The sequence below is a fragment of the Vicugna pacos genome, chromosome X (genome assembly GCF_048564905.1).
Source record: "Vicugna pacos chromosome X, VicPac4, whole genome shotgun sequence".
Classification (NCBI taxonomy): domain Eukaryota; kingdom Metazoa; phylum Chordata; class Mammalia; order Artiodactyla; family Camelidae; genus Vicugna; species Vicugna pacos.
The window spans coordinates 36,043,269-36,053,654 of NC_133023.1; positions in this window are offsets into that span (position 1 = coordinate 36,043,269).

Here is a 10,386-nt window from a genome sequence, read left to right on the forward strand (position 1 = left end):
TGAACATATAAGAAGAGGTGATAAATTCTCCTTGTTAAAGAAATATAATTCAATTAGACAGTGTTTAAGGTAAAACTAATCTGTGCTGGTAGAAGTCAGAGTGATGGTTTCTCTCAGAGGGGTGCAAGTTTTCTCTATTTGAGTGCTGATTTCCCAGTTGTGTTCTGTGTGTGCACTTTTCTGGATGTATACTGTGTTTCAATAAAAAAAAACTGAGGAAAAACACAGTTTATATGGACCATATGACGTCATGATATGATAACTGATGTTCATAATGGTGGCCAGAGTCAGCAAAAGATTATGTTTACTGTGAACTATTTTCAAAAATGTCAAGTGTATAATGGTAGTTTTTAAAGATTTCCACTAAAAATAGTTAACATTATGCCACCTAGTCAGGTCTATCGATCTGAAAAAACTGACTTGCACAGAACACCTTCTACGATGCTCATGAAATAAAGTATTAATATTTTAATGCCATTAAAACAACCAGGCCAGGACTACTGCTCCCATCTTACAGAAGAGAACACCGAGGCTCAGGGAAATTACTCAATTTCTTTATAGTTGCACATGGAGAAAGCCTAGAGTCAAGTTCCTCTGACTCCAGGAGCAGTACAGTATGCTTCTTACTACGGTCCACGTGGTCCTTTACACGGTCCATATAAACTCTGTATGAGTGCATGGCAATCTGGATGAGAAGAAGCAGAGCCAATGGGGTTGCACCATCCCAGGGAGTAGGGTGGGATAAGATGTTCCATGAGTGGCTCCAATCTTCAAGACTCCCCTTAACGTCTCCCATGACTCCTCCTTATCTGCTTTGAGTGGCACTTGGCATTCTTTTGAGCAATGAAACTATGATTCTTTATTAGGCATTTACCCAGTCTTAATATAGATATAGCTGGGCTCTGAATACAGCCATCTTTTATTTCTAGGGACCTCTGTACATCTGTTCCCTGGTTGTACATAGTAATATATATAAACAGAAACGACCCTGCAAAATGACTATCCTCTGTTGGGGCCTAGAAATTTCACCTCAAAGCTGAGAAGCATTTAAGCCAATGCCTGGATAGCCACTCCTTTAATATCCAAGTTCAAGACTGATTTATGACTAAAGCAAGGGCTACCGGGTCCAGAGTGAGTGAGAATGTGGGATCTCAGAGGAAAAGAAGGGACATTTGCTGTGTCTGCAGCAGTTCACCCACAGCAGGTCCTGCTTCCTTTCACTTCTCCACAGACGCTGATGCTGAGAATGATGCTGAATTTACTTCCCATATAATAAGCTATACGCTAAGCTCTGGCTCACAGTCAGCTTTCTGGGAATAGGGAACTTGACCTCAAACAAACCCTTATAACATATAAAAGGTATTACAAGTGTGGGAAACAGAAAGGCCAAGAACGCAAATAGCTAAAATACGAACGCAGACGAAAATAGCTTCCTTAGAATATTGTTTCAGAAGTACGTAAATGGAAACACTTGGAAAGGAGATCTCGACGAAACTGTCACCAGCCATGCCCACTAACAATTCCCGGGGAATACAAATAGAAACTGAGTAATAAAATAAAGTCTAACCTTTTTCTCTTCTTTTGTGCTTAGCCGCGTACAGAGGCCTTGTACCGGGTACTTCAGACGGGAGTTCCTAGGGCGAGCGGCTGTGGTGACACCTCAATTCAAGATGGTGTCAGCGGCAGCGGCCGCGGCGGCGGCTTTAGCGGGCGGTGTGCAGAGACCGGGCACTGCGCCTGCGCATACCGAGGAGGGGGGGCCCCCCCCACCTGCGCCTGCGCACACCAAGGAGAACCCCCGTCCCTTCACCGCCCTCCCCCCACACTAGATCCCTATACAGGAGCCCCGCCCACAGCCTGTGGGGAGAGCCCAAACTCTAGAGCTGGAACTCCCGCCCTCTGCATCCTTTCATCGAACAGTAAAACTTCCTTGTGCTTCTGAACCGAACTCAGTCTACTAGTTCGAATGACATCCAGCAGAAGGACTCTTGTTGGGGACTGACTCGGAAGGTAACAAAACCGCGATTAAAGAAAAGATTCAGGTGAAACTTAGTTGTAGGGATGTTTCAGCCTGGGGCTATTTTTGACCTGGAGACCCAGGCACAAGTGCTGAGGTTTTCATTTGTAGTAAATTGTGTGTAGATAGACCAAGAGTTGATATTTTTAATGTCTAAGAAGCTCATCTACATCAGTAAATAAAAGCATGGATACTTCAAAAGATATAAATGTTTAATGATATGAGTAGGTAACGCAAATGCAAGCAAATATTAAGAACAATCTTTAGCAATTAAAAATGCAATTAAAACAAAGGAATATTTTCCCTATTAAATTAGCATACATTAAAAAATTATAAAATGTCTAACTCTGGTAAGGTTTCATGAAACACCTTCTTTCTGCCAGTAGGGTGCAAGTTGGCACCGACTTTTTGGGAAGTGCTTTAATGTTTGATATTAAAACTGAGAGATTAATATCCTTTGTTAAAGTAATTCCATTTCTTGGAATCTATTTTCAAGAAACAGTTCCAAATATGGGGAAAGCTTTGTTCTACATATTTTTTCCATCACAGCATTAATTCAATTTGCAAAAACATGAAAACAAATAAATGTGAGACATTAAATAAGACTATATATGCATTTGATGGGCTATTATGCAAACACAAAAAGTCATCACATTAACACAATATTGTAAACTGACTATACTTCAATAAAAAAGTGATCACAACGAGTTCATAAAAATTGGGGAAATGCTCATAACTTAATGCTAAGTGAAAGAAAAAAGATACATATATTCTGTATTTCCTCTCTATTGTTGAACGGAAAATTTTTCTTCCAGCTGACACTGTTTTGAAACAATTATATCCTACACTTAAAGTATTATTCCTCTCAACAATTTTATACTGAAAATATATTATCTCTCTCAGTTTTGCTTAATTTTAAGGTGGTCCCTATTGTGTTGGACGTGCTTCATTCACATCAGTTGTCTCTAGCAATTGGACAGAATGGCTCGTTGAAACTTTGATTGGAACACAATGCAGTAGGAGGTTAAAACATTGTCCCATGATGGGATGACTTTCAAGAATTTTAGGGTTTTTAAATAGTCCAAAGCCCTGAATCATTGCCTAACTCTATTTTCTGTAACAAACGCAGTAAAAAGACTTTATTTACTGAACTACCAAAGGGATTTTGCCTCATGGTGACTCTCAACCCTTAAAGCCCTCAACAGTTAAAGCCCAAAGACTTTCTGGCTGGGAGACTTCATCCTGCTGGTGTTAGCTCTGGCGGGAAAAGCTGCTTCATCATTAACCAGTTAATTCCCATGTTATTTCAGTGGTGTACAGCCAGAAGTGAAGGTAATGGCTTTATGTTTCGTACAAATGTTCTAGTGTAAAATCTACAGTGAGGTACTAGAAACACAGATGAGCTTCTACTGCATTTCTCTGCATTTTTCAAACAATAATTCTTGAGGGGAAAAATGCTAATCAGATAGCTTGATCTGCAACTTACTTCCTTAGCCTCATTGCCCTGGATGAGTTTGATACATATAAAAATCTCTTCCTTTACCAGAGCAGTACTTGGAAAATCACTTTCATATTCCCCCCAAAATGCGTTCATCATCGAACACTCTGAATGTTTAATTTTACATTTCAAACCAAAAACAAATGTGATGAGAAATGTATTATCTATCTTTTTGTCATATAAATTTGCAAAAACTATTCCTAATATGTGTTAAAGTACCTTGGCTATTGAAATAAGAGGTCAATTGTTCTCTTATATTATATACTCGAATTTATTGCCTTATTTCTTCTCAGTGGGATATGTTTTTCTATAAGAAGGTAATAGGAACCTGAATTTTAAAACCAGGTAACATTTGTTCTAATAATATGATTATTTATGTCAACCATAGATTTACAGGCACTCCTATACCAAAAAGAAAAACAAACAAAAAAAACCTTCCTTAAGTGCAATTAGAGCAAGTCCATGTTGTCAAGATAACACTCTTAATATTCAACAGAATATAGCAAAGATATGGAGGAACTGGAACTCATATGTTGTTGGTAGGGATGTAAAATAGTACAACCTCTTAAAACAGTTTGGCAGCTTCTTAAAAGTTTAAACATACTCCTGCTGTATGATCCAGCCATTCCACTTGAAGGTATTATCCAAGAGAAATGAAAGCATAAGTCTATACAAAAACCTGCATGTAAATATTCATAGCAGCTTCATTTGGAATAATCAAAAACTGGCATTAACCCAAATGTCCATCATGAAGTGAGTAGATTAAGAAATTGTGGTATATCTACGATCGTCCATTATCTACATATACCACACATCAGCAATAAAGAATGAACTGTTGGTACACATAACAACATGGATGAATTTCAAAATCATATGCTGAATGAAGCCAAAATGTTCTGTTTTGAGTCCATGTATACAACATTCTAGAAAAGGCAAACTAATCTACAGTAACAGAAAGCAGATCAGTGGCTGCCTGGGTGTTAGTAGTAGGCAGGGGTAGGAGAGAAGGATGAAAAAGTAGCTCAATCTTTGGGGGCTGATGGACATGTTCATTTTCTTAAGTGTAGTGACAGTTTCAGTTGTATATATAGATATACAGTAAAATGTATGAAATTATACTCTTCAGATATGTGCAGTTTGTTTTATGTCAATTATACGTCAATAAAGCCCTTAAAAATAAATATAAATAAGATAGAAGGAATAATATTCAACAGAACAAAGTTTGTAAAAAATAATATATGATGACTGAATTTCTTTAAGAAGGGATATAAAATTTACACATCCTGTTTTTTAAAGAATTGCTTGGGAAGCTACATAAGGACTAGCCGTAGAGGTGGAAGAATCCTGTGGAAGGGACAATTAATTACTTAGTGACTTTCTATTGACCAGGTTATCAGCTATGTAATAATACCCCTGCGAGAGATAGGTATTCTATTAAAATATCCACAGTAACACAATCTCACCCTCAAAGATTTGGTGAGAGCCAAGTGGAAGACTGAGCAAATAAAATCCTGGCTCAAATATAATCTCAATTCCTCCATCCAAGAGAGAGGGATGTAGAAATTTTAAAGGAGCCTGGAATACACAGCAGGCACTCGCCTCACAAATTGCAGCCTATTAAGTAGGCAAGGAAAGGCAGTTTAAGAAGTGCCTGTGAGGACACACAGCATCCTGTAGAATCTCTTCTTTTAGTAAAACTCCACCCATGGCCAGTTTCCCCAAGCATCCATTATTATTTAAAACAAATGCAATTGAACGATTTTACATTTCACTTAGGTAAGAGCCAAGTGGAAAGAAAGAAAGAATGAGAGAGAGTCATAGCAAAGAAAGGCCAGAAGCCTGGGGGTCTGCTGTCCCTGATTTGATGTGCCAGCCACGGAAGCAGATATCCTAAACAGTTTAGGAATATTGGATCTGTCTTCTTTCTCAAAGCAAAGGATTAATACTACTGAATATATCTTCCCTCTGAGGCTGCTTTGGAACTGCTGTTTCACCCTAAATCTTCTCTGGATCCTTTCGGCGAATGACTTTGAGAAAACAAGATGAGAATGGGCTTTGGATCTTGTTTTTGATGGCTTTCATGTAAACAGAGAGAATAGGTTCGCATCTAAACGTTCTGATATGGACAGTGGCGAGCGTGGGGGTAACACAAGTATGAAACAGGCAAGAAGATGAGGGAAAAGACAAAGAACACAAAAAGAGATGAGAGAAGGGAAGAAAAACCCTAAGTTTGATTATTTGAGGGGAGGGGGAAAGAAAGGATATTGGGCTGCCTAGAAAGGCAGACCTTTGAAACAACTGGGACTCCACAACATTTACTAATAGATAACAGCTTCATAAGAAGATAATGATTAATTTAGCCTAGAAGAACAAATAGACATCATCCAGGCAGAAATTCATAAAGAGGGAGAATGAAGCCCAGGATGCAGCACAGATAAAGGTGTGGCATTATAAGACATTGTGCTGCTCTTGCTGGTACCTAGAATGTATGTGTAGGAGGCTGGGAAGTGGGGCAGGAGAGTACGGGGCCAAACAGGAAATTGACATCAGCAATACAATTAACTAGACCACCAACCTTGCTTGGATTTTACCAAATAACAATATTATTAAAATTGAAGTACTAGCATTTCAATAGTGATATGAATATAAGTCAAGGGTGCTTGCTAAAGGTTTATATGGACTATCAACTTCAGTGATGATGGTGAGCATGTACCAACCTATGCAAGTATATTTCCTGGTATGAAATGCAGACAGCCATTGCAACCAAATGCAGACAGTGGAAGCAGTCCTGTTGGAACAACTAGAAACTTGCCTGCAGTGATGACTCCATATAGTCCAAAGATAATTGGGCAGAAAATATTTTAGCCTAAGTGTTCAAAGGGCTGTTTGCTGTTTCTGCTTAGACAGCAGGTATTTATAAGCAAACCATGACTTTGACCTATTAAACTTGGCAGCTTTGTCCTTTGCTCCTCAATTGTGGGCAAGTGAGGTTTCCAAAATGGTGTAGGGGAGGAAAAGACTCTTTTTCCTCTCCCATCTTGGATTCTTCAGATGGAGCCCTATAAATTAGACTAATGAAAGACAGATTAACAAGGAAAAAAACAAGCAGAAGTTTATTAAAATGTGCATCATGCATACACATGGGAGCACTCAGTGATGAGTAACTCAAAGGAATGGTTAGGACTTGGGCTTATATAGTATCTTGACAACAGAAGAATAGATTTGCAGAGATTCAATAAGACAAAAAGGGTTTTAGGCTTCCAAGGGTAGCAAATGTAGGAAGGTAAATAAAGGGCAGAAACTAATGGAAGGGAAGGGTTATTTGTGTAAGTCTACTTCAGTACTGACTTTCCATCTTCTTCATGGCCATAAAACTTGCCTGGGAGAGGGGACTTATGATAGTCCTCATTTCTCAGAAGTGTCTGCTTTCATTTAGATAAGGAAAGCTCTGGAAGGCTTCATTTTGCTTCTGTTGATTCTCATTTGCCTCCAGTTCAAAATAATCTTTATGCCAAAGTGACATTTTGTTGTGGCATGTTCTGTTTCTCTTCAATGGTAACAGGCAAAGTAATAGAGAATGGATTTCTCTGATCCTAGGGACAGTATTCCTGGGAACATTATCTATGGATGTTACTCCCTCCTAGACTCAAAAGAAGTCAAACATCTGTTCTGATCATTCAAAAGTTAATGACTGAAGTGGTCATTGGGATCTAAACATCAATAGAGACTAGAAAACTTTTAAAGATTTCTAAGTTAGAGCTGGTTGACTAGGGCTGATGATTTTAGAGGTTTTTGTGCCATGGGCCTTTTTGGCAGTCTAGGTAATAATGTTTCTAAATTAATAAAGTAAGAGATCTAAGATTACAAAGGAAACCAATTACATCAAAACACAGTTGTTAAAGTATTAAAAATTTTCTAATATAATAATATGTGTGATTCTTTATTAGTGCATTAAATAGCAAGGTCTAGCAGTGGGTTTTGTGACTAATTTTGAAGTATTAAAATGAATATAAAGGATTTTCAAGATAGCTGCAAGAACTACTATATGATATAACAATACTTGTGATTCCTGTTGGTGACAAAGTCACAGGCGCTGCTAATACCACTATGGTTTGCTACCTACATTGATAATGGAAAGAAATGCTAATTTCAGTTGGAGGTTAGTGAAAGTAAAGATGTAAGATTTTCCCTTTTCAAGATTACAGATCCCCTGAATCCTATTAGTAGACCCTCAATTAAGAACCCCTATTCTAAAAATCTGTGGCCTTATTGTACCCCACCCCCCGCCCTGAGTCTGCTAGTGTGTTCTGAGAAAAATCCGCATTATATACCAAACTGCATGTGCAGAGAAATATTCAAGGCTTTCCAGACCCCTCCCCTTTTCAAATCATAGAGAAGTGGTCGGGAGTCTGAGCAGTGTCTGGAAATTCTGCTATTTGCATTGTATCTGTTTATGACTTTTTATCCATAACTCTCTTGGCTTCACCTGTCTCTGATATCCCTATGTGATTCTCATCTTTTTAAAGAATTTTATTATAATAATCATGATTTCAGATTTTAGTTCCCTCAGGAAATTTTTTAAAAACTTATCTTAATATATCACAGATGTAAACTGGAAGGATTTCCACAGACACAGGTGCTCTGTACTTGTAGCAAGAGCTGTCAGCTCCAATTTGTTTTTAATTTGGAACGTGAAGCACCTGAAAATAATGAGGCTAACTCATGCTCACACTTATCAATTCAAACTGTTCTAAAGAACTTTCACCCTCATGCAAAGGATCGTGGTAACTGATAACAGCTGTCAGGTCACACCTTCTCTTTTTAAACTTTCCATTCCTTTCCAACTCAGCAAATTTCAAATGGCATAGTCACCATGTATATACACTGTGATTACAAGCTCATTTTTGAAATATTTTTAAGAGATTCATTCAAAACTAGAACATACTAACTACTATATGTAATAGATAGACAAGCCTCTACTGTATAGCACAGGGAACTATATTCAATATCTTGCAGTAACCTATAATGAAAAGGAATATGAAAAGGAATATATGCATGTTCATGTATGACTGAAACATTATACTGTACACCAGAAATGGACACAACATTGTAAACTGACTATACTTCAATTAAAAAAATAGAACATAGAAAGTAAACATAGCTCTGAAGTCTTGCCTATCAAAGGGTCATATTGATGCAGTTGACCATTATTCCTGATCAGAAACACAAGACAAATTCAGCTGGGATTTTTTGAATGGACATGTTAAGAAGGGGATATTTACAAAGGTATGAGCTGCGTTAAGGGAACCAACAAGGGATGCTGAGACACACAGGGGCTAGCAATGGTGGAGAGCCATTACTTGATCTGACTGGATATGGGGAAGAAGTGATGTTAAGGGGTCCAGGCTGAGAGCTGGAGCTGTGAAAAACAGCAGGACGGGAGTTAAAGGGAGGCAACCATGGCCATGACCTCATATGTGTAGGGGGTGGGGGTGGGGAGAGATGTTGATGGCAATGCAATAAACACCCTGACCTTTCTCTCCTGCCCTTCAGTCTCTCAGCAACCCCCATCCCATGGACCAACCCAACCAGAAGCTAAAAGGCAGGGGTGCCAGACTGCGTATTTCATGGGTGTCAAAGCAGGGCAGAGAAAGGTAGAAAAATGTGAAGGGAGAAATGGAGAATAACCAGCACCTGCCCTCAGTTTTTTTGAACAGTATTTATACAAAAACAAGTTGAGGAAATTGAAAGCAGTTATCTGGTTTTATAATTCAAGTTCCTCTTAAGATGATGCTTTTAAGGAAGGTCTTGTTTACCTGTCCTTCCAGTTCCACATTGATCCAATTGTGTAGATAAGTGTTTGTTTACCTTACCATTTTACATTGCCCTCCTGGTCCCAGTCAGTGGGGATGCCTGGAGCTGCATCTCTTAAGTGAAGCTGATTTGAGCTTAATTGTTTATCCCCTCAAAGGAGAGCACTGCCTGTCTTTTTTTTTTTTTAATCTTTCTTCTTGTTCAAATTCTGTCCTGAAATATTGAAAGTTAAAGGGATGATTTAAAGAGCCTGAACTTCAAATTGCCTAGAGCTACATGACTCAGAGAGTTCTCCGACTCTTGTCTATTTAGGTGAAGGGAAGAGTAAACACGTTTATAAATGTCAGACACCCTCCAGGGGCTATTGATGCAGACAGCCAGAGACCACATTAAAAAAATTATCCAAAGAGCTTGATTCAATATCATTGCTGACCAGAAGTCTGGGAAAGAACTGATGTTGATGTGCTTGGAAAGCCTTACCTTTCTCTGATCCTGTCACTGCACAGAAGAACCTCTCTAAAGGGGCCAGCAGCTCTTTTGGTCTGAGTATAGAAACTTAACTTCAGTCATTGACCAGTTGAGATTATGTAGTTCCTACTTCATTGATCTACATTCAGTGCCTCACGCTGAACTTGTCACCTGTTGTTTATTAAGGAATTCAACCACCAACATTTCTATTTCTTCTTGTATGTGAGACAGTCTTCTGAGAATTTAATTCGGTCCACATATGTCATATCTCAATGATACCATCACTGGTTATCACCAGGATACTCAGTGTGGTTCCTTCCCACAATAGGTCTGCATCTCAAAGTATTATTCTGGTTGTGTTCTATGATTTCCCCTGCCCTCTCTGCTCTCACTGATACGCTGAGGGCCAATTTCACTCCTCCTGTCCACATTGAAGATGAAATAAAGATACATAAAAAAAAATTCAAAGAAACTTCTAACTTTTGTGTCAAATGAAGAGTCTCAGAAATGTGTGTGCCAGTTTTCCCTCTCCCAGAGAGTTAATGAGACAGAGTTTAGGCAAAGTGAAGAGATGGCAAAGTAGAGACTC